This window comes from Mesoplodon densirostris, chromosome 8, assembly GCF_025265405.1.
Source record: "Mesoplodon densirostris isolate mMesDen1 chromosome 8, mMesDen1 primary haplotype, whole genome shotgun sequence".
Classification (NCBI taxonomy): domain Eukaryota; kingdom Metazoa; phylum Chordata; class Mammalia; order Artiodactyla; family Ziphiidae; genus Mesoplodon; species Mesoplodon densirostris.
The window spans coordinates 2,882,103-2,896,146 of NC_082668.1; the positions used below are offsets into that span (position 1 = coordinate 2,882,103).

The 14,044-nt window shown below is 52.5% G+C and overlaps 1 protein-coding gene across 9 annotated transcripts in view; it reads left to right on the plus strand.

Moving 5' to 3' along the window:
• Positions 1-5,320: 5,320 nt before the first annotated feature.
• Positions 5,321-14,044, plus strand: part of PER2 (period circadian regulator 2) — a 41,425-nt gene continuing 32,701 nt past the window's right edge. For 7 of the 9 annotated variants that reach the window (XR_009533164.1, XM_060106124.1, XM_060106128.1 and 4 more), the window contains exons 1-2: positions 5,321-5,460; positions 9,643-9,811. The gene's annotated coding sequence lies outside the window, so the exon portion shown is untranslated. The remainder of the gene's footprint in view (positions 5,461-9,642; positions 9,812-14,044) is intronic. The other 2 variants (XM_060106125.1, XM_060106126.1) reach the window with 2 other exon arrangements.

The following is a 14,044-nucleotide window of genomic DNA, read 5'->3' on the forward strand; positions in this document are numbered from 1 at the left end:
AGGAGTGATGTGTTTCTTCAAAAGGCAGTAACTGGCTAACAATATATATGTTAGTCTTGTCCATTCACTTTGTGCAGTCCAAACAGATGAATTTTATATGTGCCCAACAATTGTTACAAATTTAGGACAGCTAACACTAGGCATACTGCCAGCTTCTAGAAGAAAACAGGGCTGCATCATTGTACGGAGCCATTAAGTGAGGCCAGGCCCACCCCTGAGACTCCTGGGGGTCCACACGCAGGAGGAGCATGGAATAGTTTAAGAGTTAAAACAGGGCTTCTCTGGTGGCGCAGGGGTTGGGAATCGGCCTGCCAATGCAGGGGACACGGGTTCGAGCCCTGGTCTGGGAAGATCCCACATGCCGCGGAGCAACTAAGCCCGTGATCCGCAACTACCGAGCCTGCGCGTCTGGAGCCTGTGCTCCGCAACGGGAGAGGCCGCGACAGTGAGAGGCCCGCACACCGCAATGAGGAGTGGCCCCCACTTGCCGCAACTGGAGAAAGCCCTCGCACAGAAACGAAGACCCAACACAGCCAAAAATAGATAAATAATTTTTTTTTAAAAAAGAGTTAAAGCAATTGGTTTTATTGTAAGTGCAATGAAATTTTACAAACAAACCAAAACCGATTCCACTTGCTGGAACTTAGTAGGCTCTCAGCAAATGCTTAGTGCACTCAGCTTTCCTTTCACTGAAGCTCTCTGCAAACTCAGGGCTCAGCCGTGTGCCGGAGCTGAGCCTCGTGCCTGTGAGGCATCCATCACCACGGGGAATGGGGGCTTTCACAGGCCTGAATCCCAGGTACCAAGAGGGGGTGATGCTTTCAGGGTATTTCCATTGTGCCTGTTGACTTTATGCCTAAAGAGAGGCTTCCATTATGACTGAGCAAAAGGAAACCAGAGTCTTGTAAATTTTCCAGAAAGAAAGGAGGTGAGATTTCACAGGAGAGCCACGGCCAGGCTTCCTTCCCACCTGCTAAGCCCCTACCACTTCTCTTAAAAACAACCCGGCCCAGCTGGAGACACATTTCCGCTCTCCCATACAAACTGAACAAAGGCTTCGTCGGCTGCAAGAAGGTGGCTGCAGAAAGTGGGTCAGTCTTTTGATGCCGGTGAAAGATGCTAGTCCCTGATGATAGGCATTCACACACACACATGTGCACGCACGCACACACACACACACACCCCTCACTGGGCCATGCAGACGGAGCCCCAGAATCCCCAGGGACAGACATGGTTCTCCCAGATATCACACGCAGCCTTGGCCTGAGCACCCTCCAAAGACCTGGAGGGACAATTCCCAGTCAGGAGCTCCATGTACAAGCATGCCAGGAGCTCCTTTACTGGCCAGCAAAGGGTGTCTCAGAGGAGAGCTCATCTCTGGAGTGACACAGATGTGGCCTGAAATCTTGGGGACCTGCACAACGAGGGGGAGGGAAGAGAATATTGAGGGGAAGGTAGGGGACAAAAGAGTTAAACAAAAACGAGGCAAAGGACTTTCCTGGTGGCGCAGTGGTTAAGAATCCACCTGCCAAGGCAGGGGACATGGGTTCAAGCCCTGGTCTGGGAAGATCCCACATGCCGCAGAGCAACTAAGGCCATGTGCCTCAGCTACTGAGCCCTCGTGCCACAACTACTGAAGCCTGTGCGCCTAGATCCCGTGCTCCGCAACAAGAGAGGCCACCACAATGGGAAGCCCGCAAATCTGCAACGAAGAGTAGCCCCCCCTCACTGCAACCAGAGAAAGCCCCGGCTCGGCAACTAAGACCCAACACAGCCAAAAATAAAATTAATGAATTAATTATTTTTAAAAAGGCAAAAACATTTGGATAGGATGAGGTGAAGCTTGTCCTTGGAAAAAAGAGTGAGTTCCAAACAGATTTGGAGAGAGCACTCCTAAACCTAGAGCCCAGGGTGGCGAGAACTGACTCCCTCAGAATAAAAAAGCCTCCATGATCCCGGGCAGGGACGCCATCAGATGTTTCCCGAAAGCGGCAGTTGGATGAGGAGTTCCGAGTGTTTGAAGAATGCTGGAGTCCCGAGGGTGAGGACAGAGAGGAGGGCAGGAGAGGAAGTCAGGTATGGTAGAAGGCATGGGTGCACAGTGTCCTTCCGTCAGGGCCGGTGGAAGGTGAGAGCCAGGGACAGATTCTGCACGAGGCGACTTCCAGGATGCAAATCCGCCCGCACCCAGCGCTGACCGACGCTGTCGTTTCGGGGCCTGATGTCTTCACCCAGATGACACCCAGGGCCACATCCTGTCTTCATGGACCGAGGAGCACAAGCAGGCAACCCGTGTTCCAACCCGGAGCCTGAGGGGGTCGGAGGAGGAAGGGGCTGAAAAGTGACCTGGAGGTGCGCTAGAGCCTCGGGGGTCCAGCTGTGAGCAGGCGGCGGGCAGGGGCAGGGTGAGCCCCCCGCCCACCCCCAGGGCTCCCCCGCCCTGCCCTGACTGCTCCAGGAAGAGCCTCCTGCCACATCTCTGCCTTAGCTCCCCCAAATCCCACTCATGAGAGATACCTGGTCTTTTTCTTTTTTTTCTGAAGTAGAATTGATTTACAATGTCGTGTTAGTTTCAGCAAAGTGATATATATATATATATATATTTATATTTATATATATGTGCATAACTGAATATATATATATATTCTTTTTCAGTTTTTTTTCCATTAAAGGTTATTATAATATATTGAATGTAGTTCACTGTGCTCCACAGTAGGTCCTTATTGGTTATCTATTTTATATATAGTAGTGTGTATCTGTTAATTCCAAACTCCTAATTTATCCCTTCCCCCTTTCCCCTTTGGTAACCATAAGTTTGTTTTCTCTGTCTATCTCTGTTTTATTAATAAGTTCATTTGTATCATTTTTTTAGATTCCATATGTAAGTGACATCATAGGATATTTGTCTTTCTCTGACTTACTTCACTTAGTATGATAATCTCTAGGTCCATCCATGTTGCTGCAAATGGCATTATTTCATTCTTTTTGTGGCTGAGTAATATTCCATTGTATATATGTACCACATCTTCTTTATCCATTCGTCTGTTGATGGACACTTAGGTTACGTCCATGTCTTGGATATTATAAATTGTGCTAGATGCATGGTCTTTAAGCAAACACGCTTAGAAGGTTTTGTTTTGTTTTGTTTAAAATCTAGCTGAGGGCTTCCCTGGTGGAGCAGTGGTTGAGAGTCCACCCGCTGATGTGGGGGATGCAGGTTCATGCCCTGGTCTGGGAGGATCCCACATGCCACGGAGCGGCTGGGCCCATGAACCATGGCCGCTGAGCCTGCGCGTCCGGAGCCTGTGCTCCGCAACGGGAGAGGCCACAGCAGTGAGAGGCCCGCATACTGCAAAAAAAAAAAAAGCCTTTGGGTGTGTTCAGGGTGCAGCTGGGCCTGGATTTGCTTGGGTTTGTGGATGTCTATTTAGGGAGGGGGACGGGGAGTACGTCAATGTCAGAGAAACAGGAGGGGCTGCTCTCACCAAGGAGTGTGTGGCACGCAGCAGGCCTGCCAGGACTTATGTGGGAAGGATTGTCCTGATGAACTTGGCATTGCTCCGCTTTGCCTCTGTGTGTGATGAAGTTGCACACACACCTTGCCCAGGAGAGGGAAAGAAGTGACTTGCACATAGGAAATCCTGAATGTGCATTTGGCTTTGGGAACAAGCAGCTTGGTTTGTTGCAGGCCACCAGATCATAACTCTTCCCTCCCTCCCATCCCTCGTCCCTAGGAAAGCCCAGGAAGAAGAACGGACAAATGGAGGGAGATTCTACAGGCCCCTTCAGCCCTTCAGAGCCCAACCAGCCTCGCCTCCCCCATCAGACCCTGCAGTTTCAGAGGCTGCTGCAGCTGAGCTGCCTTGGAGTCTGCCTGCTGTTTCACGTCCCATGGGGAAAGCCTTGGCCCTCTACCTGGTCTGAGAGGAGGTTCTACTCTCTCCTGACACTTTAGACGGATGGCTGGGGCTTCAAATGCCACAAACAATGCTCACTGAAGAACAAATGGCCACAGCCAAGGTACTCAGAGTACAGCGCTCTCTCCCAGAACTGCCCACACCTGGCTCATTTGCCTCTGTGGCTTCCACCTTCAGAAAACCCTCCTTCGACTTCCCTGGTGGTGCAGTGGTTAAGAATCCGCCTGCCAATGCAGGGGACACGGGTTCGAGCCCTGGTCCAGGAAGATCCCACGTGCCGCAAGCAACTAAGCCCTTGCGCCACAACTACCGAGCCTGCGCTCTAGAGCCCACATGCCACAACTACTGAGCCCGTGCGCCTAGAGCCCGTACTCTGCAACGAGAAGCCACCGTAGTGAGAAGCCTGCGCACGGCAACCAAGAGTACCCCCGCTCGCCGCAACTAGAGAAAGCCCAGGCGCAGCAACGAAGACCTAACGCAGCCAAAAATAAATAAATTTTTTTTTTTAAAAAAAGAAAGAAAACCCTCCTTTTCCAAAGGCCTTTCCCACTCTTCAAGCGCTGCCTCCTCCATGGAGCTTCGGGAATGACTCTAGCCCCGGCTAATTTATGATCCATACCGCTCAATTTAGTAGTTGATTAAGTTCCCTTTTCATGAGACGTCCTTTCTCCCTAATGACGTGGTTGGGGGCAAAGACAACATCATTTATTTCTTTTGTACATCCTTCTAGTAACAAGGACCCCATTTGCTGAAACAAAACTTGCGACACATGGTCTGAAAAATAAGAAAGGCCACCTGGAAGCTAACTGTCCTGGCAGATCTGGGACAAGTGTCAACCTCAGTGGCCTGGGTGGGCGCGCACCGGGAGCTCCTGCAGGGCCGCCCAGTCTCCGGGGCAGCTACAGCGCCTAGCGATGAATGAATGAGAGTGAGTAAATGAATGAATGTGAATGAGTGAATGAAAGATATCTGCGGGGGGCTCGCCTCTGGCCGGTTGCTCAAGGTGATAGCCTCTGGGGGCCTGGGTTTCAGCGGGGGTTCGGCTGCCCGGTGCACAGAAACCCCAGTCCCGCGTCCAACTCCCCCCGCCCCGCGGTGGTACGCGCCACTCCGCACTCCCTGAGCCGGCGGACCCAAGCTGTCTTGAATGGAAGGCGCCGAGGCCGGAAGTGGAAGGGCCCACTCGGGAGGACAAGGAGGGGGGCACGAGAGCGCCGCGTCTTCATTGAGTAACCGAATCTGTGAACATGGAATTCCATGTGCGTCTTATGTAAAGAGAGCGACGGGCGCCGCAGCCAATGGACGCGCGGCGCTTGCAGGCCCGGCCCCCCCGTATGCAGATGAGGCGGCACCCCGGCCAATGGCGGGCGCCGGGGGCGGGAGCGGCGAGCGGTCACGTTTTCCACTATGTGACAGCGGCTAGTCCCCGGCGGCGGCGGAGGTGGGCGGCCCTGTGGGCTCAGCTCAGCTTTTGGCAGCGGCGGCGGCGGGGTCGGCGGGCGACTAGCAGACGGTCTGGCGGACAGGCGAGGACGCGGCTCCGGTGAGTGCGTGGCGCGGCGGGAAGGGCGAGCCAGCCTGGGCGCCGACCGGCGTCCGGCCGCCCGGCTCGCTGGTTACGTAACCGCCTCCAGGCCAGCCCCCGCCCTGGCCTCGGGCTGGCGGTCTGGGGTCTCGGCGGGCTGGCTACGGGAGGCGGCAGAGGATCCTCTAGCCCACGGAGGCACGATCCGAGGGTTTCCTGGGCCCTTTTACTCCTCGTCTTGAAACCGGCCTTGTGTGGGGACTGTTATTCCCATTTTGCAGATCAAGAAACTGAGGTCCAGAGTGGTTAAGCCCATGTCTGAGGTCACAGAGCTACTGAGTGGCTATGTGTCGGACTGTCCTTCTCTAGACGATTTTCTTTTATGAACCCCTCCTCTTCTCCCTCCCTGACCCCCTCCCCCCCCACCCCCGTGGGAGAAGGCTGAGAAAGGCCAAGGCAACTGAGGGTCAGTGCAACAGTCCCTGGGAACATGGAGGGACCCTTGGGGAGCCGGCTTCCTGCTCTGAGGCCACAGAGTCAAGTCTCTGGCTGGAGCAAGGCTACTGCTGGGCACTAGTCTAGGAGCCCTGCCTGGACAGCCCACGGGTCCCCTGGAGTGGGTGAGTAGAGAGACAAGACAGTTCCTGCGCCAAGCCAGGTCTGAGCACCTGATGTTCATCCCCTTTGCCCACCCTGGACCTCTCTGTATTTATTCTCTCTCCCCAGGTTGGGTGGAAGAAGGGGGAGGGTTGTACTTTGTGGTGCAGCAATCACATTATCCTTCTGGGGGGTACTTTGGCTGCCAAGTCCTGGACAGGAACCAGGGGGTGGATGGTGGCCTGCTTATCCCTCCAGGAAGGCCAGGATAAGGGATGACAACTCGGTTACCAGGGTTTCTGATACACAGAAGAAACCAGTTTGGAAAGCTGATTCATACTCACAGAAAAAAGGAGCCAGAAGGTACCCTGGAAATCACCCAGGGTAACTCCTTAGCTTGACAGATGAGGAAACTGAGGCCCAGATGCCTGCTGGGCACACATCACAGCAGGGCCAGGTCCAGGCTCAGGGTGCCTGCAGTGTTTTCCATCATCCTGAAGGTCTTGATCTGGGTCAGGATGAGCTTCAGAAGTTCTATGAAGGCCTGAAATTGGGTGCTGCTGAATCTTGAATGAGCTGGAGTTTAGAGAGAGGGGCCTCAGGCCCCCCAAACGTTAAGAACCCTAGCACCATGGCAGCAGCCCCTCCATGAATACCTCTGCCCTCCCACGTCCAGTGCAGCAAGGCCACTGGCCTTCTCTCTACCTGCCCATCCCGTCCCCAGCCAGGGTTTCTGGTCCTGGGCTGGTTTGGCTGAGGAGGGAACAGGACTCTACCTGAAGGCTTTCACTGGAAATTGAGCTTTTAAATACAAGGCTAATCACTTTTTATAAGGTGTCTGAGTAAAATGAGGAAAGGGACTCCTTTTTCTTAAGTGGAAGCTACGTGATATGCCAACAGAGATGGTACCGTGGGTGTTCGCAGTTATCTTGTCACTGTCATCTTGGTGTGATTCACTGGTACAGAGCCAACACAGCCCTGGCTTTCTGTGGAGGCTGGGGCGCTGGTGAGGAGGGGGTGGCCTGTCACCAGCCAGTGGGCTGCTGCTGGCTGACTCAGCTCCACCCTGGGGCTGGTCTGTACAGCGGGGCTCAGGGTAGGCGATCTTTGAGGTCTGTTTCCATCCCTAGCTTTTTGGATTCCTCTTACTCCACAGGTGATCTCCTTAGGCACCTACACAGGAGACACAAGTTTCTGACTCGGGGGTACATAATGTTACCCTGTGAGGCTTAGAAGGAAACAGGAAAAATTCCTCTCATTTGTACTATTTCTCAACCACACTTAACTATCAGAAAAATGCTGGTGGGCACGCCTCTGTTTTTAAATGATGATGTAACCTGACAGGGCCTCAGCAAATCACAGGCTCTGGCAGGTCACTGAGTCCCTGGCGGGACCTCTCAGCACACAGTCCAAAGAGAGAGTGACACTGAAAACTACCATATTCGGCAAAACCAACTAGAAACACATAACCTGGCATCTCTGCAGACGCTCTGCACCGCTGCCAGTGACAAGCTGGCCCACCTGCCAACTCACAGAGAACCAGAAAGTCTGGCCAGGGCCTCTGACGGGCCTGCCCCGAAGCTTTTCTGTGAAGCCCTCCTTTCAGCTCTGTGCTCTTTGTAGGCACCTCTGTAACAAGTTTGTTACTGTATTTCCAGGTCTACCTAGAGCAAATCAGAAGCAGTAAGTGAGCATCCCAGCAGTGCAGGTCAGGGCGAGGCCAAGGCCACTGTGTTATCAGAGATGGGCAGTTCTGAAGGTGGTGGGGCTCCGGGCTGAGTGCTGGACCCTCCCCAGGCCCCGACGGCTTTGAGAATCCTAGCACTCTCCCTGGGGTGACAGAAGAATCAGAACAGCTGGGCTGTTCCCAGGCATCCCGACGCTGAAGCCAGGGAGCTGACGCCTTTGCATTATTGTTGTTTTAAATTTTGTGCTTCTCCGTACGTGAGGTTTTAAAGGCCGAGCTGAGAGTGTTTGAAGGGGTCTTAGTGAGGCAGAGACAAGCCTCTCCCCAGCCATCTTCCCTTCCATATTTGGACAGCTGCAGTCACATTTTCCTCGGTTACCAACCGTTTCCATGGAGAGTGCGGGTGTTTATTCAGCAGGACAAACATTTTCTCCGGATTACGGCAGGCTGGCCTCAGGGAATTGGCTCCTACCAGGAAGTAGCAACCGTGTTATAATATTTGGGGTTGTAAAATACCGAGGGTTTGCAGAAACAAAGTACAGGCTGTGAGATCCCTGTTACATAAAGTTCGGAAACAGGCAGAATGAACCAGGCTGTGAGAATTCAGGCTCACAGGGCCCTGGGGTGGGAGGGGCAGGGGTGGGGGGACCACCCGAGGCCCCTGGGGGCTGGCAGCATTCTGCCTCCGGGGCTGGGGGCTCAGTTTGTGGACATAGAGCAAGGCCTTACCATCTCAAGTATCTTATCTTCCATTTCAAGTCATTGATCATCTTAAGTGATTGAACCTACACCGCTTTTCGCTTTCCACAGAGAAATTCACGTTCCCCCTTAGACTCAGGGGTACTGAGTGTAGGGAGCCTTTACCAGTCCTGGCAGCGGCAGTGGAAGGTGGCCCTGGGGCCCAGGCTGTGTTTTTGTTCTCCTTTTTTTTTTTTTTTTTTTTTTTTTACTATTTATTATGGAAACTATGAGTACATGTGCAAGTAGCGAGGACAGGGTAATGAACCAGCTTTGGTCTTGGCCCTCCTCCTCCTGTATCCCTGCCCATCTCCTTCCCATCCCGAACACTGTGAAGCCATCCCAGACGAAGATCTCATCGTGGACGGCACTTTCTAAGTGTTCCTCTGTCCAGTCAGGGCAGCCCTCGCTGCTGAAGGTGTGGTCAGGCGCCCGGAGTCAGGGGTACGAGCTCAGCTCCTTTCCTCCGGTCTGACCGTTTTCCGGGGGAGAACCCGTGTGGGGACAACTGAGAAGCGGCCGCAATGGCCTCTAGCATTAGGCGCTCGAGCTCACGCCCAGCGGCACACCTGGCTTCCCTGCAGCCCCTTTGCAGCAGGGCTGTCCTTTCCTTCGCGGGGCCCCTGGGCTCACGAGGACCCCCCACTGCCCTGGTGGAAACACAGGTTTCCCGGGGCTTCCTCGGGGCCCTGGTAGTGCTGGCGTGAGCGGACGCTCAGTGGACGTTGGTGGAAGCCCCGAGGCAAAGTCTGCTTTGACGGGCATGTTGGTTCTGCCGACTTGGCAAAACGAGGTCGGTCAGTTAGAGCTGTCAGTGCTGAGTGACGCGTTTGTCTGGAATGATGAAGCTCAGATGGTTTGGTTTGTCGCTTCCCATTTCTGCCATGCTTACCCTACCCTCTCAGCAAAAAGATTTACCTTCCACCGAAGGTCATCTTGTGACCCCTGCTCGATGCACCCTACTCAGACAGGCTCCCAGGGGTGGGACTGGTGAAAACCAGGAGGCCCTCCGAGGAGCTGAGCGGCAAGCCTGGGCGAGCGTGGAAGCAAAGCGCGTGATGCGCCCACCAAGGGTCGTCCGCATCTCCTGGGGCGGCCAGAAACAGCGCTCGTGACAATGAAATATCAACTTTTTTTTTTTTAATTTGCTTTTTGTTACGCTGTCTCTTTTCCTCTAGTGATCGGCAGTGACAGTAAAAGCCAGCCTTTGCTGGACACTTACTGCATTCCAGATACTGCACTGCTGCCCTTTAACCCTCCGAGCAGCCAACAGGAGGCAGGTGCTGCCGTAGCCCCATCTCACAGAGGAGGAAGCAAGGTACCGGGACATGTAGGAACTTGCCCGAGGTAACGGCCAGGAGGTGGAGGAACCCGCCAAAGCCCCTGCTGTCCAGGGTCTGCTCACTTAGTCCTCTGCTGCTGCCCTGTCCCCTTCATAAGTTACCCAGCAGAGGACCGGCCCTGCTGCTTGTCTGGGGAGGGCTGTGGGATGGGACAGGTGGTATCCAGGGAGTGGAGGGGACAGAGTGAATGTCCTCTGCACCCGGGGCGGCCCAGAGCCCCCTAAGAGGTGTCCTGGCTTCCACCTTGCCTCGACCCTGTGGCCCTGCTAACACGTGAGTGATACCTTGTTGCACAGGACTCTACAGCAGTTCCCACCTCACTCAGAAAAATCCAGGGCCCTGGCTCTGCCCTGCGAGGTGCCACATGACCTGGCTCTGACCTCAGGTCAGCTCCTACCTTCTGCCTTGCCCTTTCTGCTCCAGACTCGTCCATTGTCCTCAGACCCATCTGCCTCAGGACCTTTGCATGTGCTGTCCTCCTGCCTAGAATTCTCTTCTTCCAGCACCCTCCTGGCCCATTCTGTCACTCTCTTCAGTGTGTCTTAGTTTGGGTTCTCTTAAAAGCAGAGTGCGGGCCGAGGCTTAAAGGCTAGTGCTTCCGGCAATCACAGAAGAAAAAGAAATAAAAGGAATACAAATTGGAAAAGAAGAAGTAAAACTGTCACTGTTTGCAGATGACATGATACTATACATAGAGAATCCTAAAGATGTCACCAGAAAACTACTAGAGCTAATCAGTGAATTTGGTAACATTGCAGTATACAAAATTAATGCACAGAAATCTCTTGCATTCCTATACACTAATGATGAAAAATCTGAAAGAGAAATTATGGAAACACTCCCATTTACCATTGCAACAAAAAGGATAAAATACCTAGGAATAAACCTACCTAGGGAAACAAAAGACCTGTATGCAGAAAACTATAAGACTTTTGAAAGAAATTAAAGATGATACCAACAGATGGAGAGATATACCATGTTCTTGGATTGGAAGAATCAATATTGTGAAAATGACTCTACCACCCAAAGCAATCTACAGATTCAGTACAATCCCTATCAAATTACCAGTGGCATTTTTTACAGAACTAGAACAAAAAATCTTAAAATTTGTATGGAGACACAAAAGACCCCAAATAGCCAAAGCAGTCTTGAGGGAAAAAAACGGAGCTGGAGGAATTAGACTCCCTGACTTCAGACTATACTACAAAGCTACAGTAATCAAGACAACATGGTACTGGCACAAAAACAGAAATATAGATCAATGGAACAGGATAGAAAGCCCAGAGATAAACCCACGCACCTATGGTCAACTAATCTATGACAAAAGAGGCAAGGATATACAATGGAGAAAAGACAGTCTCTTCAATAAGTGGTGCTGGGAAAACTGGACAGCTATATGTAAAAGAATGAAATTAGAACACTCCCTAACACCAGACACAAAAATAAACTCAAAATGGATTAGAGACCTAAATGTAAGACCAGACACTATAAAACTCTTAGAGGAAAACATAGGAAGAACACCCTTTGACATAAATCACAGATCCATCTCCTAGAGTAATGGAAATAAAAACAAAAATAAACACATGGGACCTATTGAAACTTAAAAGCTTTTGCAAAGCAAAGGAAACTACAAACAAGACGAAAAGACAACCCTCAGAATGGGAAAAAATATTTGCAAACGAATCAACGGACAAAGGATTAATCTCCAAAATATATAAACAGCTCATGCAGCTCAATATTAAAAAAACAAACAACCCAATCCAAAAATGGGCAGAAGACCTAAATAGACATTTCTCCAAAGAAAACATACAGATGGCCAAGAAGCGCATGAAAAGCTGCTCAACATCACTAATTATTAGAGAAATGCAAATCAAAACTACAATGAGGTATCACCTCACACCAGTTAGAATGGGCACCATCAGAAAATCTACAAACCACAAATGCTGGAGAGGGCGTGGAGAAAAGGGAACTCTCTTGCACTGTTGGTAGGAATGTAAATTGATACAGCCACTATGGAGAACAGTATGGAGGTTCCTTAAAAAGCTAAAAATAGAATTACCATACGACCCAGCAATCCCACTACTGGGCATATACCCAGAGAAAACCATAATTCAAAAAGACACATGCGGGCCTCCCTGGTGGCGCAGTGGTTGAGAGTCCGCCTGCCAATGCAGGGGATACGGGTTCGTGCCCCGGTCCGGGAAGATCCCACATGCCGCGGAGCGGCTGGGCCCGTGAGCCATGGCCGCTGGGCTGCGCGTCCGGAGCCTGTGCTCCGCAACGGGAGAGGCCACGACAGTGAGAGGCCCGCATACCCAAAAAAAAAAAGAAAAAAAAAAAAAAAAAAAAAAGACACATGCACCCCAATGTTCATTGCAGCACTATTTACAATAGCCAGGTCATGGAAGCAACCTAAATGCCCATTGACAGACGAATGGATAAAAAAGATGTGCTACATATATACAATGGAATATTATTACTCAGCCATAAAAAGGAACACAATTGGGTCATTTGTAGAGAAGTGGATGTATCTAGAGCCTGTCATACAGAGTGAAGTAAGAAAGAGAAAAACAAATATCACATATTAACTCATATATGTGGAACCTAGGAAAATGGTACAGAAGAACTGGTTTGCAGGGCAGAAATTGAGACACAGATGTAGAGAACAAACATATGGACACCAAGTGGGGAAAGCAGCGGCAGGTGGGCGTGGTGATGTGATGAATTGGGAGACTCGGATTGACATGTGTACTGATGGGTATAAAATGGAGGACTAGTAAGAACCTGCTGTATAAAAAAATAAATAAAATAAAATTCAAAAATTCAAAAAAAAAATGCTAGTGCATCCCTGGGAGGTGCAGTCCCAGGACAGCTGGAGTGAGGGAGAGGGGAGTGCGGAAGAGAAGGCTGTGACACACACACACACACGCACACACACACGCACACGCACACATGCATTGACACCCTGCTTCACAGACACTCAGCTGGCCACTCAGCCCCTTGGGGCCTCATCCAAAAAACTATCAAAAAATAAGGAAGGAAGGACACAAAGAAAAGCTCCAGGACAGTCTATTCGAGGGAGGGGTGGAGAGGGACCATCCTCCCTCCGGGTGCTGTGGTCCGAGCTCACCCAGGGAGCACCGGCTGCCTCACCGGGCCCTTCGGCAGCAGCGGGGGAAGCAGGGCGCACCCCGTGGTGTGGCGCTTCATCCAAGGTCACAGGCGTCTGGCAGAGCCAGAGTCTCCTGACGGCCTCAGGTGTGGAGCCAGGAGGGCCGCGTGGGTGTGTGCCTAGTGGTGGCCGGCGGGGGGAGTGAGGGGCTGCGGGCCGCGGGGCGAGGGAGGCCGAGGGGCTCTGAATCACCAGCACGTGGGGGTGCACGGTCAAACATCACTTATCCATGGGCCTTCCCTGGCCTGCCTTCCTAAGTCACGCCGGCCGCTCCCACACGCCTCCTGGACTCCTGCTCTGCCTTTCTCTTAGCACTTACCCTTAATCGGCTGTGCACATCGTTCCCTCTTGGTGGTCTGTTTTCCCCACTAGAATGTAAGCTCCATGAGGGCAGGAAAGATGGCTGTCCCGTTCTCTGCTGGCACGGTGGCCCTCGGTGCTGTGCGCAGTCAGAGCAAGTCAGTCAGCAGAGACAGCCCCGGAGTGGTGCCGGCACACGCCGAGCCCTGTGACGCGCTGCCGGCCATTTCTACTGTCGCTCCCGCTGTTCTGTGACTTGTCCGTTTATGCCCCAGAGTCTTCCCACATCAGTGTGTCTGGTCTCCGTCTTTTTGATGGAGTACATAGTATTCCACAGTGCAGATGTCCCAGGGTTTATGCCTTCACACCACGTGCCAGGCCCTGGGGTACAGCCGTCAGCAAAAGCACCCACGCGTCAGTGTGCAGTCGGGCAGTGTCGGTGCCACGGGAGAGAAAGCCGAGAAGGGGATGCAGGGCCGGCAGGGCCGGGGCGAAGGCAGTGCTGTTTGTGCAGGACAGTCAGGCCATCTGCCGGACCAGTGCTGCGGGCACCAGGGAGCAGCAAATGCAAGGTCCCCGAGGTCGGAGCACAGTGCCTGGGCCAAGGGGGTGGCTGCACGGGAGATCCCAGGAGGCAGCTGGAGGCCTCGCTGAGCTGTTGACCCCTGTGCAGAGCAGGGCTGAGCTCTGCGCCCAGGGGAGAGAGGAGCTCACTTGCCCTGTGTGGACTGCAGTGGGGTCAGGTGAGGCAGGGGGCTCAGTTTG